The sequence below is a fragment of the Triturus cristatus genome, chromosome 1_1 (assembly GCF_964204655.1).
Source record: "Triturus cristatus chromosome 1_1, aTriCri1.1, whole genome shotgun sequence".
Classification (NCBI taxonomy): Eukaryota; Metazoa; Chordata; class Amphibia; order Caudata; family Salamandridae; genus Triturus; species Triturus cristatus.
Window position 1 is genome coordinate 238,912,517 of NC_140579.1, and position 24,651 is coordinate 238,937,167.

Sequence of the window (24,651 nt, forward strand, 5' to 3'; positions counted from 1 at the left end):
CGCTATATCGCTTTGTAGTTTAGTATAGAGCGTGGATACCAAGTTCATAGCCGTAGGCGTGGTGATTAACCACTGCAGGGCAGACAGCACCGGTGGTTCAGCCGGGTAAGTTGGATAGAGTTTTCTTATGGCACTTTGTATCCTGTGATAGTTAAATTGAAACAATAATGTCTGATTGCTAATGAAAGACAGGTTGTCCAGTGTTCTAAACATCCCATCCGCATAAAGATCCCCCATAGTGTTGATACCTACCTGCCGCAACAATCCCACTCCCACTTCTTCCTGGGTGATCGAAATCTCTGGATGCTAGTGGAGCCGATGCGCCGGGGCGTATAGTGGCAGTTTGTTAGCCTTCCTACCCATAACATGCCAAGCCTTATTTGTGGTATCTATTGTGTTAATGTCGCGTTTATGCAATGGAGGCCTATGATGGGATATAACAGCGTCCAGTGGAAATGGCAGCGCATCACCTTCCTCAATTGCAGCATGTGTAAGGTATGGGACTTTGTGATACCAAAAATGCGCATATTGCGCTTGCGCGCAGAGGTAATAAAGCAAAAAATCGGGCACTCCGAACCCTCCCTGGCAGTAAGGCAATGTAAGTGCCTGTAATTCAATCCTGGCCAGTTTACCCGCCCAGATTAGCTGGAGGACCATCGAGGTAATTCGACGAAAAATCTCTGCTGGAGGCTGAATGGGTATGTTATTGAAAAGATATAATAGTTTAGGTAATACCACCATTTTCACAATAGCGATGCGGTCGGCCAAGGACAGTGGCAGTTGAATCCATCTCCTCACTTTCCCTTCCAGCGCATCTATTGCTCTCCCATAGTTAGTGCGAATAACGACTTCAGGGTCACGGTGGTACCACACACCCAAATATTTTACCTGTTCTGTCTTCCACTCCAAGGGATACTCCATGGGGTGCGGTTGAGTGCTGTCCATCAAGGGAATAATCAATGACTTGGCCCAGTTTATATTTATACCTGAGTGGTGTGCGAATTTAATATATTCCCTCAGTAGAGGGTTCAGATTTTCCCCTGGGTCCCTCACATATAGCAACATATCATCTGCATACAGTGAGATGTGCAGCGGTCTCTGCGGAAATTGTAGAGCCGAGTAGTGATGTCCCTGCCGAATTTTACATGCTAGTGGTTCAAGTGCCAGCGCAAACAACAGCGGGGACAGAGGGCAACCCTGTCAAGTCCCCCTCCGAATATCAATGGGCTCTGAGATACATTTATTCACCCGGACTCGCGCCACCGGCGAATTATATAATAGTTGTATCCATTGGAGAAACATGGGTGGAAATCCCATCCTCCGTAATACTGAATTAAGATATGTCCACTCTAGCGAGTCAAAGGCTTTGGCCGCATCTAGGAATACCGCCGCAGCTTTGGTCGTGGGTGTCAGATAGTGCGATAGTGCAAAAAGAGTCCGAGTGTTGTGTGCAGTGGAGCGTGAGGGGATGAACCCGGACTGATCAGGTAAGATCAATCTAGTCATTAAGGGGTTCAGTCGAGCAGCAAGCAATTTGGCCAGTATCTTATTGTCCACATTTATGAGAGACAAGGGTCTGTACGATTCACAGTATTCTGGATCTTCGTTTGGTTTGAGTAGCGCCAGTAACAACGCTTCACGTAGAGACGGATGCAGGCTCTGCTGTTCATGGGCATTGCCATACATCTCCACCAAACGAGGGGCTAGCTGATCCACAAAAGCTTTGTAAAATTCGCACGTGAACCCATCTGGGCCCGGAGCTTTGCCATTTGGCAGTAATCTAACCACTTCCGTAACTTCTTCCACCGTGATAGGCAAAGACAAATATTCCCGGTGCGTGTCCGATAGCCATGCTATCGCCACATCATCCAGATACTCCATTATTTCGGCCGATGACGCCGTAGGTCTGGAAGCATAAACTGCTCCATATGTTATCACGAACTCGTTTAGAATTTCCTTCGCACCATATCTCCGTTCCCCCTTATCATTGCGAACCATTTGGATTTTCTGTGGTGCATGACCTTCACATATTTTAGACGCTAAATATCTGCCCGATCTTCCCCCTTCTCCATAGGCCGTCGCTACCTGTCTCCTTGCTATATACTTAAGTTCATCCTCAGCATAATTTTGATATTCAGATAGTACAGTTCTAATATCTCCTAGTATTTTGGCATCTTGTGTCCTCTCGTATTCCCCCTCCAGATTGCGCAGCTTGTCTTCCCGCACTGTCAGTTGCTGCCTTATGTCCTTTAGAATACCAGTATTCGTGCTAATACAGATGCCACGGATCGATGCCTTAAAAGCATCCCAAAGCACACCGGGATCCTTCATAGTTGGTGCATTGTGATCAAAATATTCCTGTATCGCCTGCCCTATAGTGTCTGCATATATGGGATCTAGTAGTGCTTTGGCGTTAAATCTCCAACTGAAGGGGGGTGGTGCATAGTGTGGGATTTTCAGGGAGAGGAGTACCGGGTTATGATCAGACAGCGTTCTGGGTAAGTGTTTAAGCTCTTGTGCCCATAATGTTATATCCCCAGAGACTAACCAGTAATCGATGCGGGACCAGCTACCATGTGCTGCCGATGCATGCGTGGCCTCTCTCCCCTCCGGATTCCTACTTCTCCAAATATCAGTCCCCTATCCACCATTATGTCCTTCAATATATTTAACGCCCGTCTGTGTGTCTCCATCGTCGCCCCAGATCTGTCCAAGTTATCACATAATGCGATATTAAAGTCTCTTCCCCATATCAAGTGTGTATCGTGTAGTTCCCTTAGTGTACTCCAAAATGAATGGTAAAATTGCGGGTCATCCACATTTGGCCCGTACGTGTTCAGAATGGCCAGCCTCTGCCCCCGCAGCATACCTGTGATAAGAACAAAGCACCCCAATTCATCCGCCACAGTATTATCAATAGTAAACTGTAGTCCCTTTTTAATCAGTATTAACACCCCTCTAGCATATGATGGATACAAAGAGTGGTGTATTGTCTCAGCCCACTTGCGCCCGATACTAGGTTGAGCAGTCGGTGCACAGTGCGTCTCCTGTAGTAGTGCAATGTGTATGTGCAGTCTATCCAAATAGGCTAATGTTTGTCTGATTTTTTTGGGGTTATTAAGCCCCCGCACGTTCCATGTTAGCAAGTTGAGATACCTAGCACCTAATTGTACATCCGCCATTTTCCATTGGTGATATCAAAGCACAAATAATACAAGTATTTAGTTAGTGCATTCCAACGGAGTTCTAAGCATAAAGGGACCTCATTAGTCGTCAGAATATATATGCGGATTTCAGCGATGCTTCTCATGCACCGTGACCAACCAAACAACTTCCCAACCCATTCCCTCTTCCCCCCGCCCACTTCAGCACCCCAACCATGCCAAAGACACACCCCACAGAAGAAAACTAACATAACTTAACGGAGTTCGGGGATTACCCGCTTCGGGGGACCACCCAGAGCACACATCTCCATCCAACTGAATGGATGTGGACAGGTATACATTAAGATTTTGAGCTGAATAATTACCACAAATGTACAGTCGGCTTACTGTCTTACAGCACATCGTTCCTTGACAGCGTTACCCACCATATCCGACCAGTTCGCAGCACACCACATCTACCTTCAGGTGGGCAGGGGTTCCAACCCCCCCAGCAACAAACCTGCAGTTAGAACCTATGACGCCACATACACATGAGGATCATTGCCGTCGAGCAGATCCCGACCCCCACCCACCCCATCTGCCCCAGCATTTCTCAGTCCCTCAGTCTCATTACTGCCACGCAGAGGTCTGCAGTGATTGCCAACAAAGCGGCCCTGTGGTTTAGTTCGGTAACTCCCTTACCAATCATCAACAACAACGATCTCAGCCCCATCAGAACTGTACGCACTGTGAAGTACCAGAGTTCCAGCAGATCGTGCGTGAAGTTAACATAGTTCATAACGGTTATACTTACAGTCACCATCAGACTTGACTAGTCCCACAGCCAGCGCTAGTTATCAAGGTCCTCTCTCAGAGTCTTTGGAACTGGCTCATGATCGTTACCTCATCATGTGCATCTGCCCCGTCGTCCTCTCACGCCCCGTATGCAACTTCCAAATTCTCCTCTTCATCTGCCCACTAGTCTGTGTCTCGGTTCTGCTCCGCTCTCTGTTGTTCCTTGCGTTGGGCACCAATCTTTTTGATGAAATCCAGTGCCGCCTTGGGCGTGTGAAAGAGTGTTGCTCGACCCCCATGCGTCACTCGAAGTCTAGCAGGATATAGGATGGCATAATCAATGCCAAGGTCTCGCAGCTTTTTCTTAACCGGATTAAATTCTTTCCGCGCCAGCTGGACCGCGACTGTGAAATCCAGGTAGAATTCCAACATATTACCTTGGTGTGTGATCTGCCGCTTTTCTCGCGCCAGCCGTAATATAACATCCCGATCCCTATAGTTAAGGACTCTGGCAACTATAGGACGGGGGGGGCGCGCCAGGCTTCGGCCGCGGTGCAAGGGACCGATGTGCTCTCTCAATCAAGAACATCGGGGAGAGGTGTTCCGTGCCAAAGACGCTGCGAATCAATTCATCCACATACGTTTCCATCCGTCCAATATTGGTGGATTTCAGTACCCCCATGATTCTTACGTTATTTCGCCGCGACCTCGCCTCCTAATCCTCCGCCTTATTTTTTAGCACGCCCAACAGCTGCTCCACCTCTGCACATTTTTGGGCCGTGACTTGTGAGACATCCTCCACCGCTCCAATGCGATTTTCCGCCTCCACCAATCTTTCCCCATGCCCATCCAGCTTGGCCGCCATGTTGTCAACACGCAGCGTGATAGTATCCAACTTACCATTGATGTCCTGTAGGCTCTGCTGGATGGCCTGCAGCACTCCTTCCATTCCCGTGGATACCACCTCTCCAGCGTCAAGAGCAGCGTCCGAAAGTGCTGCGGCGCCCTTCGCCCCTTCAAAGGGGAGTTTGGATTGGTGTTTATCCGGTTTCCCCATGTCCTGTTCTCCCACAGCCAGGTGCCAGGAGAAGCAAAGTCGCAGAGCTCCCCCGTTTAGGCGTCGCAGGCTTCTGCTTGCAAGCGTAGTGGACCCAGGCAGTCCAGCACACGTCCGCGCTCGCACCACCATGCTATGTGCAACCCCCGAGCTGCCAGCCACTTTCAGCCATATAAATTCAAAGCCGGCAGGAACTCGCAGCGCTCGCCAGTCTTACCCGCAATCTGGATGACGTCCATCAAGTGTGCAGTGCAATGCACGACAGCCGGCACTCCAAGCGATCGTCGTCCTCATGCTCCACGCACTTCTTGGGGGCAGAAAATAGTTGCAAAAGCCCGTCCGAGCCTCTCCCAATCGATAGCGGCTGTTAATGTAGGCTAAATGGGCCGGAGTGCCTCCCTCCACCTCCTCCCGTGCATAGGCGTTAGTCAGGGCCAAAGGTCCTCAAGTCACTTCCACGGCAGCCAGGTCTCCCTGTAGTCACATTAGTTAACCTTCATTCTCCCAACACCTTATCTTGCAAGCGGACCCTCCGGGGCAGCCGGATGTATAGCTGTTACACAGGCAGTGGGCACACTCCCCACGCGTACCATTGCAGTGTTTGGTATGCTTGCATGCTGTGGCGGCACCGCTGTAGGTCGTCACCACACTCCTCGCCCTATCGCACTCTCACCCGCAACGAACATCTGCGTTGTCCACCGCCACCATTTCGCGCCTCTCCGTGCGCCATCGCAGTGTCCGCCAAGGATCTCTCAGAATAGGAGCGCGATCCCAGCGCTCAAAGGCATTAGCAGCTCCTTCAGCACCGGGGCAACAGAGCTACCCGCAGCGATAGCTCCTCCGCCTCAGAAGTCGCCGTTCGTTCAGGGCGGCGCCATCTTGTTGTCCGCCAGCCGCGTCTATGGCAGATCGTTTATCAACACATTTCGGGGTCTATAATGCCATTATACTTTCCTCCGCACCATCCAGATGTGGGCGCTTGCGTCCAGTCACCCAATCAGCCGTTTTTCGCTAGCTTACAGCTCGTTTCATGGTTGTTCTCGCCGTTTTTCGAACCTGTCCGGCGGAGCGGTCTTAAGAGGCAGCCATTCCGCTGTGCGCCCTATAGCGCCCCCATTCAAATGAGAACTTTGAAGGCCGAAGTGGAGAGTGGTTCCATGTGAACAGCAGTTGAACATGGGTCAGTCAGTCCTAAGAGATGGGCGAGCGCCGTTTGGAAGGGACGGGCGATGGCCTCTGTTACCCGCAGCCCATTGAAAGGGAGTTGGGTTCAGATCCCCGAACCCGGAGTGGCAGAGACGGGCGCCCTCGCGGTATCCAGTGTGGTAACGCAAACGATCCTGGAGAGGCAGGCAGGAGCCCCGGGGAGAGTTCTCTTTTCTTTATGAAGGGCAGGGCACCCTGGAATGGGTTCGCCCCGAGAGAGGGGCCCGAGCCTTGGAAGGCATTGTGGTTCCGGCGGCGTCCGGTGAGCTCTCGCTGGTCCTTGAAAATCCAGGGGAGACGGTGTAAATCTCGCGCCGGGCCGTACCCGTATCAGCAGCAGGTCTCCAAGGTGAACAGCCTCTGGCATGTTGGAACAATGTAAGTAAGGGAAGTCGGCAAGTCAGATCCGTAACTTCGGGATATGGATTAGCTCTAAGGGCTGGGTCGGTCGGGCTGGGGCATGAAGCGGGCCTGGGCGCGTGCCGCGGCTGGGCGAGGTGCCTTCCTCCAGGCGGTGGCGACTCTGGACGCGAGCCAGGCCCTTCCTGTGGAATGCCTGAGCTGCGGTGGTCGCCTCTCCCCATGCCCTCTCCCCAGGGGCGAGGGGCCAGCGTTCTGCCTCGGCTGTCGCCTAGCAGCTGACTTAGAACTGGTGCGGACCTGGGGAATCCGATTGTTTAATTTAAACAAAGCATTGCGAAGGTCCGAGACAGGTATTGACGCGATGTGATTTCTGCCCAGTGCTCTGAATGTCAAAGTGAAGAAATTCAATGAAGCACAGGTAAACGGTGGAAGTAACTACGACTCTCTTAACATATTCTCAGTTGTAGTGGCCTTTACCTCCCAGTGGTCCCGCCGGTAACTGCCTCTATAGTGCTAGACTCTGCATAGAGAGGTCTATAGAGACAGGCCAAACAAGGTGTTATCATGGCGGCAAGCGTGATAGTGAGAAATGGCGAAGCAAACTAACACAATTCCAGATGGGGTAGGTCCTGGGGATTAAAAACCCAGAAATCATTAACCTCCTCACCGAATTTGACAAACCAGCCCCCGCTTCAAACAATGCAACAAGCAACAATCATTCAGATCACGATATAGGCCCTAGTTCACCCTCTGTAGCAGAAAAAGACACAACAGTAGACCTCAGAGAAACCATCGAGATTGTGGCCTCCTCAGCCAAGATTGACATTGTTACAACCAACTTTGAAAATCTACCCTATGTGTACGAGGTCAGCAAAGAATTAAGGACAAAGAAAAGTGACTACACAAAAAAAGTCACATATTGGAAATACCCAAATGAAAAGTATAAATGTGACTTGTGTGGAGACATATTGGGAACATTTATAGAACTGAGAAAACATGTCTCCCACAAGCGCAAAGGCTTCTATCTCAAAACTTATTGCTCAAAATGTGACAAAGAAGCCAAATACCACAATATTGCATGTCACTATGCCAAATGTAAAGGAAGACCTCAAAAACGAGAGCTGCCATTCCTGTGCAGCTTCTGTAACCTCAGATTTGGAACAAAGATTGGAGTTTCACAACATGCTCAGCATGCGCATCCAAGAGTGCAAAATGAGGCTAGAGTAGCAGCTCTAGCAAGCAGCAAACCGTCAAAATTATGGTCACAGGAAGAAATACTGCTATTAGCAGAATTGGAAAAAGTGTATGAGAACAAGCGAAATATTAATGCGCTAATAGTTCCACATTTTGACAATAAAAACAGAAAACAAATTGCAGAAAAAAGAAGAGATAGAAGAGATAAGAGTAAAAAAATCTGCAAAAGATGTACTGCAAGCATCAAGTGTTTCTGAGAATGACTCTTGCGATGAACCAGAGGTTACAGTGGAAGTAACAACAGAAAAGCGCAGAGACTTTAATCAATCGCAAACGTGCGCTAAAAATCAAAAACTTTGATGAGCTGGAGGATAGAATCACAGAAGTCGAGAAATACACCCCATAAAATAGAGCAACACGATGCTGCTATGATCTGATGGGTGAGATAGTGACTTATATCTCAAAAAACACCACTGATATAAGTAATGTACCAGAAAATCGTAGAGAGCCAGCAAGTGAACTCAATAATGAGCCTATGAACTCTGCTCAAGATGAGCACCAGAATGCCTCAGTGGAAAACAAGATAACAAAGAAAGACAAGAAAATTGGAAGGCTTAATCGGACACACAAGAATAATTATGCAAAGGGCAGCTATAAAGAATACCAGGCAATGTTTAAAAAAGACAAAAAGAATATTGCCAGGATTATCACTGATGGGGCAGAAGATGCCACTTGCCAAATCAGTGCTGATGAAATCTTTCAATACTACAAAGGCATAATTGAAAAAGAAAACAAGAAAAAGCCTAAATTCATACCAATTGATCGGATACCAGATGAATGGGAAATTTATGTAAACAAATTACACTGCTCAAAATAACTAATGCCTTCGAGGACTCAGATTTAAAGAAAGCAGTGGGGCCTGATAAGATTGGTCTGAATGACTTGAATAAAGTGCATAGCAGGCAACCAAGACTGCTGCCCAGAATTTTATCGTCTTGGTTATCGATAAGAAGAGTACTAGAAAGTATCAAAAAGAACCGGTCGATATTGATACCTCAGAATGTACCGATTAGTGAATTTAAAAAAATCAGTAATTGGCGTCCAATTACCATTGGTACTGCATTCATGAAGTTATTCACAAAAATACTAACTAAAAGACTTTCATTTTTTGTTGAATTAAATACGAGTCAAAAGGCTTCATGAAGGTGAGACGTTGTCTCGAGAATCTGACTTCTGCAAAATATCATAAAAGGGGCATGAAAAAACAGTCACTCAGCAGTAGTGTTCTGTCGGTAGCAGAAGGGACCACGCATACAAGAATGCTTTGGATTCTTTATTTAGTCCGAAATAAACATGCAGAGAATTAGCAATCCTAAAGATGTACTCCGGCGGCATCGTCTTCAGGGGATGGGAAGTCTCCTACTTGGCGCTCGTACTTGCAGGTTTCAGTCTCTCAGTGCCAAAACAAAAGGAAAAGAACCAGTATTAGTGCTGGTTATAACCAGCCTACGGGAACGGGAGTGAGGAGGCACGCACCCGGTTATTAGGGAGTGTGAGGGGAAGGGAGGACCGACACCAGGGAAGAGAGGCGAGAAAGGCAGGGTGCGGGGCCTCACAGAACAGTTTAGCCTACACTCGCACCTTTCCGGACCTCAGCGGTGGACCCGAACTTCTCCGCCCCGCTCCCGACTCCCCGAATCCTGGCATGCACCTGTTGGAGCCACGTCCCTCCAGGGCCGTGGCTGGGCGTAGCGTCCTCCGGCTGTTCTCCTGGGATTTTCTGACTACCCGCGGTCAGCTCGTCTCGTCCTTGCGTCTTCGGTACTCCGGGCTCGCTCAGCTTCCTCCTTCTGGTCATGGACACACCTCTCGTTGGTCTCTCGCATCTTATCCAGGAAGAGGCTGTAGTCGTCCGTCCTCTTGGGGGTGTGGCTTCCCTCGTCCATGGAGAAATTAAAGGGCCAGTCCAGGGAGGTGTATTGGTGATCCCAGTCTCCCAGGATGAAGTCTGCATCAGGCAACTGGAAGGGAGAGACGGTTTGTTGCAATAGTGATTCAGGACCCGAATCAGGGCTCGGGGGTAGTAGATTCCGACATGTTCATAGATATCTCAAAAGCCTTTGAGTCTGTCAGCCATGGTCACATTATACAGAGTCTCACAAGGCACAGAGTTCCATCATACATCAGATACATAATAAAAGACTTATACACTGACTCAACAACATTTTTCAAGGGAAAGAACAACCAAGCAACTCCTGAAATAACAATGAAATCTGGGGTTAAACAAGGTGACTCTTTATCCCCACTGCTATTTAACATTGCCATGGATCCTCTGATCTGTGATCTTCAGAAAAACGGCAAGAGCTTCACATTCGGATCAGATGGTCTTATTGAGCAAATCACCGCTCTCGCCTTTGCCGATGACATCGCAGTACTTAGCAGCAGCTGGGAAGGATTGAGTACAAATCTGAAAATCATTGAAAAATTCAGTAAAACAACAGGATTAAAACTTAATGTGAAAAAGACAAATGGATTTTATATCAGTCACCATAAAGATAAAATCCTGATTAACAACTGTAAACCATGGCAGTTTAATAAACAACATATTGAAAACATTCATCCAAGAGAAAATGAGAGGTACCTCGGATTGAATGTTGACTCACACACTGGGCATACAAGCAACAACAAAATTAATGAGGTTCTTGTTAATTGGGCTAAAAAACTTGATAATCTACCACTTAAGCCCACGCAGAAAATAGAAATTTTGTGTTAGTACTTGATCCCTAAACTATCATTTAAATTGGAAATGACAGGAACAGAAGCTAAAACTTTAAATGTTCTGGATCAAACAATAAAAAAGTATGTCAAACATTTTTTACACTTTCCTGCATACACATGTGATGGTCTCCTATATTCGAAAATATCTTTTGGGGGCCTCAGTGTACCAAAACTATGTACAACAATTGGTCTAAATAAAGTCGATAGTCTACTGTATCTCAGGGCAGCTCCAGATCTGTACATAGCTCATTCATTCATTTATGCAGGTGAAATAATCAATGAAAAAATTTATAACATTATCAAAACACACAAACTCAACATTTTAGACCGTAGTTTTCTGAGTTATGATTTGAATTTGTTAGCATTATATGATTGGAGAAAAGAAGAATTTGAAAAATGGGCAAATCTCCCTGTCCAAGGTGATGGTATAAAATACTTAGCAAGTAATCCAACCTCAAATTTCTGGATCAGCAAGCCTAATAAAATGAAAGAAAATCAGTACATAGCTGCGCTGATGTTAAGAGCAAATGCCTTATATACTAGAGAAACCATCACTAGGGGAAGAAATCGTACATTTGCTACATGTAGGTACTGTAAAGATGTTTGCGAAACAATTTCACATATTTCAGGTGCATGTCCCAAAACCAAGGACATTAGGATAAAAAGACCTAATAAACTTCTGCAAAAAGGTGTGGTTGGATGGCATTTAGGGAACCTCATGTTAAGATAAATCAAGGTGAACTACGAAAACCAGATGTAGTGTTTACCAAAAATGGTACAGCTGTAGTGATTGATGTTTCAATTCGTAATGAAAACTCACAGAATTCCCCTGAATTAGCGTTTGCGAGTAAAGTTAAATACTATCAAGATCTGTCACAGCAAATCAAAGAACTCACCAAATGTAACACTGTAAAATGTCATGGCTTTATTGTTGGATGTCGCGGTATTTGGCCTCAATGTAATGTTGTTGTTCTGGCTGATCTAGGTCTGCAAATGTCATTCCCGTTCAAGAAAAATGTTTGCCTGACTACTTTAATGGACACTCTTAAAATGTGCCAAGTATTCATGGACAATTAAATATCAAGCTTATGCTGAGATGTACACTTTCTTGCAGCACACATGTAACCCTTATAAAACATATTGTTTTAAACTGTTGATTCATCAATATTTAAATGTGGTTATACAGTTACATAATAGTTTATAGGTGACACAAAATTTAGTATAGATGTGAATTTTATAGATGTGAATTTTTTAGAATTTTATAGATGTGCATTTTCTAGTTAGATGTGCGATTCATAGATGTGTATTTTTATAGATGTGTGCTTATAACAATTTAGATACAAATGTGTACATCATAATTTTTGAAATGTCTTGAATGATGAATAGGTCTCAAATAATTACATATACATAATCACCACATACCATAAATTGATTATTGATGTCCTGCTAATCATACCTTAATTTCTCAGGACTGTTCGTAGACAATTTTAAATTGTTGGAATAGTACTGCAGGGTGTACTATCTCTGGCCTATACGGGATCCCAGTTCCAGTGAGGACAGCGTTCAGTGTGGCTGTACTCCAGAGTGAACGAATGTTGTATTGTTGGAAGCAAAATCAATTTGACGCTGATGGGCAGCATAATAACCCAGAATGAGCCACCGGGAGGTGGTACAGAAATAGCCAAATGCCTTGTCATCTGATTAGTGACACGCATTAATGGATGAACGAGATTCCCACTGTCCCTACCTACTATCTATTGGAACCACAGCCAAGGGAAGGGGCTTGGTAGAATCCGTGGGGAAAGAAGACCTCGTTGAGCATGACTCTGGTCTGGCACTGTGCAGAGACATGAGAGGTGTAGAACGAGTGGGAGGCCCTCGGGCCTCTGGTGAAATACCACTACTTGTATAGTTTTTTCACTTACCCGGTGAGGCGGAGGGGCGAGTCCCATGGGGCTCCTGCTTCTGGCTCCAAGTGCCCGGAGCTCCGGGGACAGTGACAGGTGGGGAGTTTGACTGGGGCCGTACACCTGTCAAACGATAACGCAAGTGTCCTAAGGCGAGCTCAAGGAGGACAGAAACCTCCCGCGGTGCATAAGGGCAAAAGCTTGCTTGATCTCGAATTTCAGTATGAATACAGACCGTGAAAGCGGGGCCTCACGATCCTTTTGACTTTTTGGGATTCAAGCAGGAGGTGTCAGAAAAGTTACCACAGGGATAACTGGCTTGTGGTGGCCAAGCGTTCTTACCGATGCCGCATTTTGATCCTTCGAGGTTGACTCTTCCTGTCAGTGTGAAGCAGAATTCACCAAGCGTTGGATTGTTCACCCACTAATAGGGAACGTGAGCTGGGTTTAGACCGTCGTGAGACACGTTAGTTTTAACCTACTGATGATGTGTTGTTGCAATAGTAATCCTGCTCAGTACGAGAGGAACCGCAGGTTCAGACATTTGGTCTATGTGCTTGGCTGAGGAGCCAATGGGGCGATGCTACCATCTGTGGGATTATGTCTGAATGCCTCTAAGTCAGAATCCCCCCTAAACCGTAACGATACCGCAGTGGCATGGAGCCTTGGTGCCTTGGATGGCCTTGGATAGCTGGCCTCTCTCGGGGGGCCGGTGCGTAGAGCTGCTCACTTGGGGACCGGAGTGCGGACGGAAGAGGGCCGCCTCCATCGCCCTTAGTGCACCACATGTTTGTGGGGCACCCGGTACTAAATCATTCATAGACAACCTGATTCTGGGTCAGGGTTTCGTAAGTAGCAGAGCAGCTACCTCACTGCGACCTATTAAAAGTCATCCTCTGAGCGAAGCTTTTGTCTTTCTGTGCGTGGGCGCCCGCGGATGCCCTCCTCCACCACACCCAGGGGTGGGTCTCTCTGCCACCGGGACAGCGAGAGGGACATGGAGGTGGCCTGCAGGAGACCGCCTCCACCACATGCCCCCTGGCACGGGGTGCCTCCCCTCCAGTCCCTGTGCCACTAGGTGCTGGGATGGGGCCGCCATCCCTTGCAGGTCAGCAGGGTGACCAGATGGCCGGGCACCCTCTTCCCACTGCTCCAAAACAAGTCAAGCAGGAAGGTGAGCAGCACCGGGTTGGGTTCAGAAGCAGGGACCGGGCCAGGGGGCGGGGGTGGCTGGCTAACTCTGCTCCGCAGGCGGAGCGGAGTTCTTTGCCCACCCCTAGTAAGAATCTGTTTGTGGCATGTAGTGCTGTAGATTAACATGCTGTGCATACTCCTGCCATCTAGTATTGGGCTCAGACGTGTATACCTTGTTTTTGTTCAAAGAAGCCTTTCGAGTCACGACGTATAGTGACTCCTCCCTTAATAGGGAGTGCGCAAGGGCTTCGACTCGATGGGTGGACTCTTTTACTGCTCAGCCGGTGAGTATAGAGATAGGTCATAAGAAAACGCAAAGATGTCCATAAAGTAGAAAAAGATAACATTAGTAAAGCAAAGCTATCTGCAACAAACCACTTCACTACATGCCACAAACAGATGCTTACAGGTTAAGTAACATTTTCCATTCATGGCCCGATGTGTCATGCCCTTCTTGGCTTGTCCCATCTGCCCTTGGGACTGCTGCCTCCCACCACCCTCCAGCCTTCCAGCCACTCCTATGCTGCCTCTGGTGTCTCAAAGAAAAAGGCCTTGCCCCTGGCCTCGATTCGCAGTTTCGCTGGGAACAGCATGGAGTACTTCACTCCGTTCTTACACAATTCCTGCTTGACTTCTCGAAAAGACCTTCTTTCTCTCTGGACCTTTACGGTAAAGTCCAGGAAGAAGGTGATGGTGCTATTTCCGTAACATACCGGTGGTCCTCTTCTTGCTGCTTGAAGGATGACATCTCTGTCGCGAAATTTAAACAGGTGGGCCAGGATAGGTCTTGGTGGGGCTCCAGGTCTGGGCCTGCCACCTTTCCAAAGAGAAGAATTTTTGAGAGGCCAAGCAGTTGCAGTTTTTTAGTTATGAGTTCTTCCATGAAAAGGTCTGTTGCTAGCCCCTCTGCGTGCTCTGGTACCCCAATTATTCAAACATTATTTTATCGCGACCTTCCCTCGTAGTAGTCCGGCTTTGCCTCCAGGTCGCGGCAGATGGTTTGTAGTTCTTTGACGTGTTGCTGTGAGGATTTCGAGTCCCCTTGGAGCGCTGTCACCGTGGTCTCAACTGTGGCAACTTTGTCTCTCATTTTTCGAAGGTCCGCTCTGAGCAGCGATACCTCAGTTGTGACGATGTCCATTCTATGCTCCAGAGACGTGCGCAATGCTGTGATCACTGCCATTATGTCCTTAAGGGAGGGCTCCAGTGCTTCGCCTGTGTCTGGACTGTGGCAGCAGGTGGCGATGGCTCCCCTTCGCCCACCATTTGATGTTTATGCATTGTAAATTTGTCGAATTTGGTTTGGTGCATTCCTCTCATGCCTCTTCCCCGTCATCCCTTTCGAGGGTATCTTGCAGAGGTTTTAGTAGTTTGGAGGTGTTGCCCCCCGCCTGACCATAGGGGGGGGGGAGAGTACACGCAGCCCCCGGGGTTTTCTCCCTGATGTAGATCTCAACGCTGAAATGTCCCTCTGTCAAAACATCCCCGGTCTAATATCTGCTCTCTTGGGTCAAAGAACATAGGAAGTCCCCCAACTAGTGTAGCCTATGGAGGGACCTTCACCTGCCCTGTACTCGATCACTTGTCACCCACCAATCCACTACGATGAGCCACTTGCTAGTTTCATTTGTAGTTGGGGCCACCCATTTCAGCATAAACGAAAGGCATTAGAACCCCTGCCTTGGGATGCTGTTATGCCGCATTGCTCGGTCAGCTCCTTAGGGTTCGTATATCTCTCTCAGTCTGTTGGCGGCTCTCTCTGCACTGTGGAGTGTTCAGGTTTCTCTGAGTCTCCCAAGCAATTCCCCCCCCCCCAGGCGCTGCGGTGACCCCGTCCCCAGAATATTCCACTACTGTCTGATGTTTCTGCTTGGCTGCCCCGGTTTTGCCACCGGAGGGGACTTGACTTTTCCACTGCTCTCTCTGGGGTGTTCGCCAATTGGAAATCCACCGGGATCAGGCCCGTGTTTCTGCTCGCCGATATGCGAGCAGGGATCCAGCGCTTTCTGGGCCTAGTGGAGTTGGCCTCCGGGAGTGTTCCCTCCTTCCATCATAGGGCCTCCACCGTGCCTACTGACGTCTGTTTTGAATGACGCTTCTTTCTTTTCCCCCCGGGGCTCAGCTTTACAATCGGGGGGTGGGGGCATGGGGGGTGGAGAGGTTCCCTCACACTGCAGTCACATCTCTCTTCCTCCCTCTGCCACTTTCTATTCCCGGGTCGCAGTTTGTCTCTTGGGCGTCTGGTGCATGCATGTCCGCGGCTTGCCCGCCCCTGCAGGCTGTTGTCATCGGCTGCTTCGGAGCCGGCCCTCCCACGTGCATTAGGGGCTCAGCTTGTTGTATTTTTGCCTTAGGGGTTAGCTTATGGAGTCCGGTCTCCTAAGTCTTGGATCATGTGCCGGATTACTGAGGGATCGGGTGATATCTTGGTGGAGCTACTCTATCTTGCGGCCATCTTCCTCGGCACTTGGCAACGCCCCCCCAGAGGTTTGAATACACTTGACTAACCAGTGAGCAATTCCTGCTTTTGAAAAGGCAGTACTTTTGTATGGTTTTTGAAAAAGCCAAGAATTGCTGTTGTGTTTTATGAAATAGTTTTGTCCTATCGATGTAGTAAATGGGGGCTCTCTTTACAACCAGTGTGTGAAGTGCCCGCTCTGCCACTGAGTTTGAATGCAGAAAGAACACTGGCAGATCAATTGTCTGGTTAAGGTGGAAAGAGGACACCCTGGGTAGGAATTTTGGATTAGTCCCAACTACTATCTTGTAAGTATGAATGTTAAAAAAGGTTCCTCTATCGTGAGTGCTTGGATTTTACTTACTTGCCTAAGGGAAGAAATAGCAACTAAGAAAGCTACCTTCCAGGATAGAAACTGAAGAGAGCAAGAATGAAGGCGCTCAAAGGGAGGTCTCAAAATTCTTGTAAGGATTATATTAAGATTCCAAGATAGGACAGGGGGTATACTGGGACATATAACCCTTTTGAGCCCTTCCATGAAAGCTTTAATGAACGGGGTTCTGAACTAGGAGGAGTGCTTCCAATTTTGTAACTATAATGCTACCACAGTCATATGTAGGCGAATAGATGCATAAACTCGACCAAAGCGTTGCAAACAAAACAGGTAGCAAACAATACCTTCTAATGTTGGTTTTAGACGATCAATGAGTTTGTGTAAGCAACAGTGGACAAACCAGATTGCTAAATTGAACAGTTTGGGATTGGGATGTCTCAGTGTCCCGGGTGTTGCGTGAGAAGGTGCTGCCTGTTGGAGATTTTCTCTTGAGGAACTACTGATACCTCTAGGAGGGTTGTGAACCACGGTTGTCTGGCCCACGTGGGAGCCACCAGAATAGGGGAGGGGGAAGTCTACCAAAGCACCAGAACCACTAATGGAAGGAGTGGGAGAGTTGAAAAAGCACAGGCAAATATCCCTGACCAATTCACCCACATTGCATTTCACCTGGACTGTGGATGTGGGACCCTGGAGGCAAAGCTTGGGAATTTGGTGTTTGACAGCTGTGAACAGATCTATGTGGGGAAATTCCCAATGCTGGAAGTAGTGGAGCAGGACTTCTGGAAGGAGTTACCACTCGTGGACTTGTTGCTCCATCTTGCTGAGCAGGTCTAAGAAGTGGCTGTCCACTCATTAAGTTATTCCGTTAGAAGGTAGATCTTGTGGTGCATCGCCCATTGACAAAGTTCCTGCGCCGATTTCGACAGTAGGGAGGGCGTGCCCCCATTTCTGAAGGCAGTACATAGCAGTCATGTCGTCTGTCTTGATCAGGACTGCTTTGTGTTGAATGTGGCAGAAGAATGCTTTGAGCGCCAAGTGGACTGCCAACTCCATGTAATTTGTGGTAGGTCTGTTGAAGAGGAGACTGTAATCACTGAACAGTAACGTCCTGTAAATGTGCCCCCCATCCGTGAGGGAAGCGCCAATGGTAGTGGTCACTTATGGAATGGGATCTGGGAAAGGCCTGCCCCGCAACAGATTGTTGCTGCTCCACCACTGCAGAGATCGATGGGTGCTGGTCTTTATCATCACTAGATCTTTCCATCACCTCTCCACTTATACCCACTGTGGTGTTAGGCACTCTTGAAGCAGACGCATGTGTAACTGGAAATGTAGAACTATGGCTATGCAAGTGGCCATCATGCCAAGGAGGCGCATGACTTTGAATACCGTTAGCTGAAGATCCATCTGAAAAAGAGGCAGCAGGGACCGGAAAGCTTTAACTCGAGCAGGACTGAGTTAAGCCTTTCCAGTAATGGCGTTTATGTCTGCCCAGAGGAAGGGTTGAAACTGTAGTGGCTGTAGATGGAATTTTCCCACATTGATGGTGAAGTCCAGATTGTAAAGGAGATATAAATATCTGCGAGTGAGCTAGGTAGTGGTGCCTACTTGAGCTCTTTAGTAGTCATTCGTCAAGGTAAGGGAAGACGTGGAAACCACTCCCCTGAGATTAGTGGGGACCACAGCCAGGCATTTGGTAAAAAACCCTGGGCTCAGTGGTACCCTCAAAGGGCAGAACTTTGAATTGATAGTGCTGGCTACTTACCATGAATGTGAGATAGGGTTGATACGCTGGGTGATTCGGGTTGTGGAAATAGGCATCCTTGAAGTCGAGGACGGTCATGAAGTCCCCTTGCTGCAGAACTGGGGTGATATCCTGTAACATGACCATGTGGAAGTGCTCAGACAGGATGTACTTGTTGTGGTGCTGAAGATATAGAATGGACCTGAGGGACCAGTCTTTTTTGGGAATTAGAAAATACAGGGAGTATACCTCTGTGCCGCATTGGTAAAGCAGCACTGGTTCTATGGCCCCCTTGTGCAAAAGAACAGCTACTTCTTCCTGGAGGAGGTGTTGGTTTTGAGGGGAAAGGGGTTGTATGATGGAACCACACACGCTTTTACACACGCATGCCTTTATAATGTGGTGGTTACAACGCGGGTACTGTTACCATGCGTCAACTTTACCACGAAAAATGTGACAACGATTATGCCTTTACCACGCATACCTTTACAACGAATTTCGTTGCAAAAGCATGTATGCGGCAAAGGTTTGCCAACAAAACAAAAAACACTTTCTCCCAGCCTACACCCTAAAACTGCCCCCTGGGGCAACCTCCCCCACCAGTCGCCCCTAGCCCTAAACCCTACCCGGCCCTGAACCCTTAAACCAGTACCCCGCCGCCAGACGGGGGACTGAGCAGGAAAATCTGCACCTTCCACTCCCCAAACCCAAACCCACACCTGCCCAACATCCACAAACCTACTCTCAATCCCAGCCCTGAGCCCTAAAACCAGCATCTGGCGCAACCCCCCGGCCTCCACTCCTAAAAAAAACAAAAAAAACACCCACAGCTCTAAGCCCTGAAACCGGACCTGGTGCGGCACCACTTTTCAAAACGCCCCAGCCCTGAGCCCTAAAACCTGCTCCTGATCCCAATCCCGGCCTTGAGCCCTATAACGCCCTTGTGTTTATTCAGCCCCATGTTAGCCTATGGCAGGAAAAGGGGGGACCAGTCCGTACCAGTTTCACTAGATCGATCCTGACACGCAGGTCTTTTTTCAAGCAGAAGCGGAAGACTGACATCTATCCCTTTGCCAGTTTCTTCCAGCTGTAGAGGGTCTCTTATTTATTTATTTATTTAGTTTGAAGGTTTTATATAGTGCGAACAAGACTCTTGCGAGTATCAGAGCGCTTTACAGGTCATAAGAAGGCAAGATATAGTATACAAAGACACAACCAATAAAAAATAAAAAAATACAGTGAATAGTCATTGAGTTCACGTGAATTTAGCCATGCAGATAGCTTTCACTTCTCTTTTGAAGGAGGCAGTCGAAGGGATCATTCTTGTTTCACTGGGCAAAGCGTTCCATATCCTCGGAGCCATACCAGAGAAGGACCGGTTATAAGTTTTTTTCTTGGCAAATCGTTGAGGTTGTAGGAGAAGAGTCTTGGCACTCCTGGAGGCTCTGCTGCCCGCAGAGAGCACCAGTTTCTGAGCTAGGTATTGTGGGGCGTTGTGGTAGAGGGCCTTGTGCGTCATACAAGCGATTTTTAGATTAATTCTGGCTTCAAACGCTAGCCAGTTGAGGGCTCTCAGGTCTGGGGAAATGTGAGCATTTCTCTTAGAACCTGTGATGAGTCTTGCATCTGAGTTGATCGTGGCTCTTACAGGGGCTGTTGATGATTTTGGGAGGCCGCATAGGGTTACTGCTCCATATTCCATGCGGGGGATTACTAGGATTGAACTGCTTGTTTCAAATCGTGATCGGGCAGAAAGGATTTCAGTTTTCTCAGGGTCTTTAGGTAGAAGTTGGCTCCTTTTGTTGAGGCGCTAATGTGTTTCTGCATCTTTAAGTTACTGTCTAGCGTTACCCCTAGAGATTTCGCTGAGTCGACTATGAGCGGTTGTCCATTGAGAGCTGTTAGGTGCTTCATCCAGTCCAGGATAGTGTGAGTTTTGTTCGGGGGAGAGATTAAAAGGAATTCCGTTTTGAGGGAGTTAAGTTTCAGATGGTTTTCGGCCAACCACGTTTGGGTTTTTTGTAGTGTGGTGTTGAGCGATTTGATGTCCTCCAGTGAATGTATCTTGATGTATATTTGGGTGTCGTCTGCATACATGTGGAAGTGTATCTTGGTGAGGCTGAGAAGATCAGTGAAAGGTTCCATGAAGAGGTTGAACAAGGTGGGTGAGAGGGAGGAGCCTTGTGGGACTCCTAATGTGACTGGCATGGGGTTTGACAGGGATTGATTGACCTTGAATCTTTGGGATCTATTTTGGAGGAAAGAGGCGAACCAGTTAAATACATTTCCAGACATTCCCATTCTGTGTTTCATGAGATCAAGCAGGTTGTCGTGTTTAACGGTGTCAAAAGCTGATGACAGGTCAAGTAGGATTAGTAGACAGGCTTCATTTTGGTCTAGGATTTTGAGAGCGTCGTCTAATACATGTTTCATGCCTGATTCGGTGCTGTGACCTGCTCTGAAGCCTGATTGAAATTGGTTCAACAAGTTGAATCGATCAATGTGACTGTTCAGCTGTATGTTAACGTATTTTTCCAGGAGGTTGGCTGTCATAGGGATATTAGATATCGGACGATAGTTATTAGGGTCTGAGGGGTCCGCAGTGGTTTTCTTTAGGATGGGTGAGACCTGCCCAGTTTTCAGGATGTCTGGAATGGAACCTTGAAGGAGGGAAGTGTTAATGATCTTGGTCCAGCTGGGTAGTAAGAGAGGAATGAAGTCTTTTAGGTAGTTCGCAGGGAGCGGGTCAGTGAAGTGATTGGAGGGCTTCAACCTGTTTAGCGTTTTTAATATGGAGTCTTCACAGTAAGTGTCGAAGTGGGACCAAGTTGCATTGTTTTTTTAGTTTAAATAATGGGAGGTCATTAGCTAGGGCACCAGCCAGGGGCAGTGCTGGGCTCTTTTTCAAGTCTGAGAAGGACATTAGGTCCTTGAGTAGATCAGATTTAATGGATTCTGTCTTAGAGGCGAAGAAGGAAGCAAAATCATCACAGTTGGGTAGAGAGAGTGGGCTGGCATTGAGGGCATTAGGTAGGCTCTTAGTTTGGGCTTTGATAAGGTCGAATAGCTTTTTGGGGCGGTTCTTGGCTAGGTCTAGTTGAGACCTGAAGAAATCGGTATTGGATTTTCTGATCTCTCTAAAATAGGAGTTTCTGGATGTTCTTAGAATTTTGAGGAGGTCAGTTGAGGGTGTGTCTCTCCAGCGTCGTTCAATTACTCTAAGCGAGCGTCTGTCATCATTTAGCCTCTCATCATACCATGGTTTAGAGTCTTTTGAGGATGTTCTTTTCAGTTGCAATGGGGCCATTTTGTCTAGCAGGTTGTTCATGGAGTGAAAGTAGTGATTTGTCAGCCCCTGTACATCGGTCAGGTCTTCCGGGGGACGAAGAGGGTTTGAGTTCGCTAAGGATGTAAGGTCAGATCCGACGTTTTTCAGGTTTCTCTTCCAGATCTTAGTTCTCAGGGGTTATGTAGGGAGTCGTTTAATGGTTTCCAGGACTTGGAAAGTAATGATATGATGGTCAGACCAGTCGCAATGGAGTATCGAGTCGAGCCATGTGGAGTCCGCTTTGGAGATAATTAGGTCGAGAGTTGCACCCTTGTTGTGTGTAGGGCTGTTGCATATTTGGTTGAGATTGAGGTCTGTGAGGAAGGCTTTGAGGCTGTTAACCCCAGGGTCGTTCTGGTCGTCCCAGTGAAGGTTGAAGTCCCCCAAGAAAATTTGCTTAATTTGTTGGTTGTCATTTGATGCTAATATGTCCATGAAGTGTTCTATGAAAGTGAGGTTATCTCCCGGAGGATGGATGAAGGTGTGTAAAGAGCATATTTGTTTGTTGTTGTTGGCGATGTTTAAGCATAGGTATTCGCAAGATGATTTAGCGGGGGCATTGGAGTTGGTCACTGTTAGGCTGATCAGGTGTATGCAGGCTATCCCACCGCCTGACCTGTCGGTTCTGTCTAGTCTGGTGATGTCATAGTTAGGGGGTAACAAGATGTCCATGATGGGAGTAGATGTTTTATTTAGCCATGTTTCTGTCAGGATCATAATGTCAGGTTCGTTTGTGATAAGTAGGTCAGCTATATCAGCTGCATGTCTGGAGGCGGACCTGCAGTTTAGGAGGATACAGCTTAGACGTGGCTGGGTGATTACTGTGGTGGGTTCGGCTGTGATGGGGATTCTAGTGAGGTTATTTTCAACAATGCCTCTGGAATTGAGTCTGGAGGCTCTATGTGTGGTTATCGGAATAGAATGAATTCGGGAGTCTGAATTGATTGCTAACTGGACGTCCCACGTTATGTGGAGGGTAGGGTAGCTCGTAAGATCGGAGGAGGGCCCCTAGATCTAAGTCAGATAGAAGGTTTAACCCCCTGATAGGGCAGGATGTGGCATTAGGGTGTGGGACTGTGTTCCAACGTGGAGACCCATGGGCTTGGGAGTTTGCAGGAAGACGTTGGATGCGACTATAGATCTTGGGGTGTGGGGACGGACTATATTCCTGTTTAGTACAGGTGGACTTGGTTTGTTGTAAGATAAGGTCGTGAAGGGTTTGGATGTCCGATTTGACTTGTTGAAGGGCTGATAATATCAGGTCAAGTCTGTTGTCAGGCGAGATCATTTCGTTATTGGATGGGTGGACAGAGGGAGTGGACTGTGAAGTAGTTTCTTTAGATATGGCTGTGTCAAGAGCCGTGGGGGTAAGTGTGGGGTTGATGGGTCCATGGGAGGAGCTGTAAGAAGTGGAGTGGGGGAGGGTGAGATATGGAGAGCAGGGTGAGTGGTTTGGGGGGTGTGGGGAGTCAATGCTGGGATCCGAGGCGGTGAAAGTGGGGCTGTTAAGCTGATGGGAGGCACTGGGAGTAGAGGTGAGGGTGAGATATGGAGAGCAGGGTGAGTGGTTTGTGGGGTGTCAGTGCTGGGATCCGAGGGGGTATAGGTGGGGCTGTTGCGCTGAAGGGAGGTGCTGGGAGTAACAGTGAGGGGACGGGGGAGAAAGTGCAGGGTGTGGGGGGATGGTGAGTGAATTGGCGATGTTATGTAGTGGGGTGGTTGTAAGGTGGAATGTGTTGGTGGGTGGGTTGTCGTTGAGGTCTAGAGATAATGTCGTGGTGGATGGGGTCATCTGGGAGTTCTGACTTACGTCGAGAGCCGGATGGGAATTGAATATGTCAGAGTGAGTGGAAGGGGAAGAGGGGTGTGTAAGAGTAACACTATCCTTAATGAGCGAAAAATATGATCGATCAAATTGAGGTTGTGGTTGGTGGATTGGATTAGGATGATACCAATATGATAGATATTGACAGTGGCAGCAGCATTGAAGAATAGGGAGGGGAGGATAGATAAGGAGAAACCGTGCGCTGTTTTCTTCAAGTTACAGACCCTAAAGAGAGCGAGAAAGGCTTTTCTCCATTGAGCTCTTCTTTTAGTGTAGAATATGATGTCGTTCTTAATGAGCCCCTTGTTCATTTTGAAGTAAGGGTCAGAGATAGGGGTTTCCGGATGAGATTTTAATAAGTTGTGTTTGAAGCCTTTGGCTGCTTTTTTAGTGAGGTTAGGAGGGTATGTGATGGAGTAGGTGCATTTCCCGGTGCGCTCCATAGTGTTGGTGTCACTAGATTAGCGGAGGTGACCTATGGGCAGAAGTCTAAGCAAGATGTTGCCCTTAAGGGGACAGTTAAACAGGGTTAAGAGATAAGCAGACCTTTATGGGGGAAGGGAGACAGGGTAGTGAGGGATGCGGCCCTTACGGGGGGAGGGTATCGAGGCTGATAGAGAAGCTGTGCTAGGCGAGGAGAAGGTAGTAGGGTTGTGATAGATGTAGAATAGATGTAAAATAGTCCAGGATGGTTATAATGTTCATTGGCTACCGAAGAGCTAGTGATGTGGTCCTATTTCTATTTCAGGTTAAAGAGTCTCAGAATGGCAGTCCTTTTTAGGTCTCGCTGAGTCAGCGCGCATGCGCTGCTCGGAGAGACTTTGGTAGGTGAGTTTTCAAAGTGCTGCTGTCTGGCGACAAGCTTGTGTTCACGCGAGCGTGCACGCGCAAACCGCCAGCCTTCAGCAGCACTTTGAAAACTCACCTACTAAAGCATGTCTTGTAGCGTGTTTTCTTTACTTTTGGTATAATGGCGGAACCCGCACTTTACTTTTAATGTCATAAGTAAAGCGCGGGTGCCGCGATTATACCAAAAGTAAAGAAATAGATGTTTTTTTCTATTTCTTTACTTTTGGTATAAACACGGCACCCGCGCTTTACTTTTAATGTTATAAGCAAAGCACGGGTGCCGCGATTATACCAAAAAGGAAAGAAATAGAAAAAAACATCTATTTCTTTACTTACTTTTGCTATAATAACAGCACCCGTGCTTTACAGTTAACATTAAGGGGCCGATTCCGATACCCGGTCGGACAGCTGTCCGTAGCCTTACCGTGCGACCGACACGTCCCCGGAGCCAGTCTGTCCTGTAGAGTAAGTAT

The 24,651-nt window shown here is 47.7% G+C and overlaps 1 long non-coding RNA gene and 1 pseudogene across 1 annotated transcript in view; both read left to right on the top strand.

The window, feature by feature from the left end:
* Positions 1-24,651, top strand: part of LOC146870068 (uncharacterized) — a 107,819-nt gene that overhangs the window by 36,740 nt on the left and 46,428 nt on the right. The window lies entirely within an intron of this gene.
* Positions 12,325-13,353, top strand: LOC146870070 (28S ribosomal RNA; annotated as a pseudogene).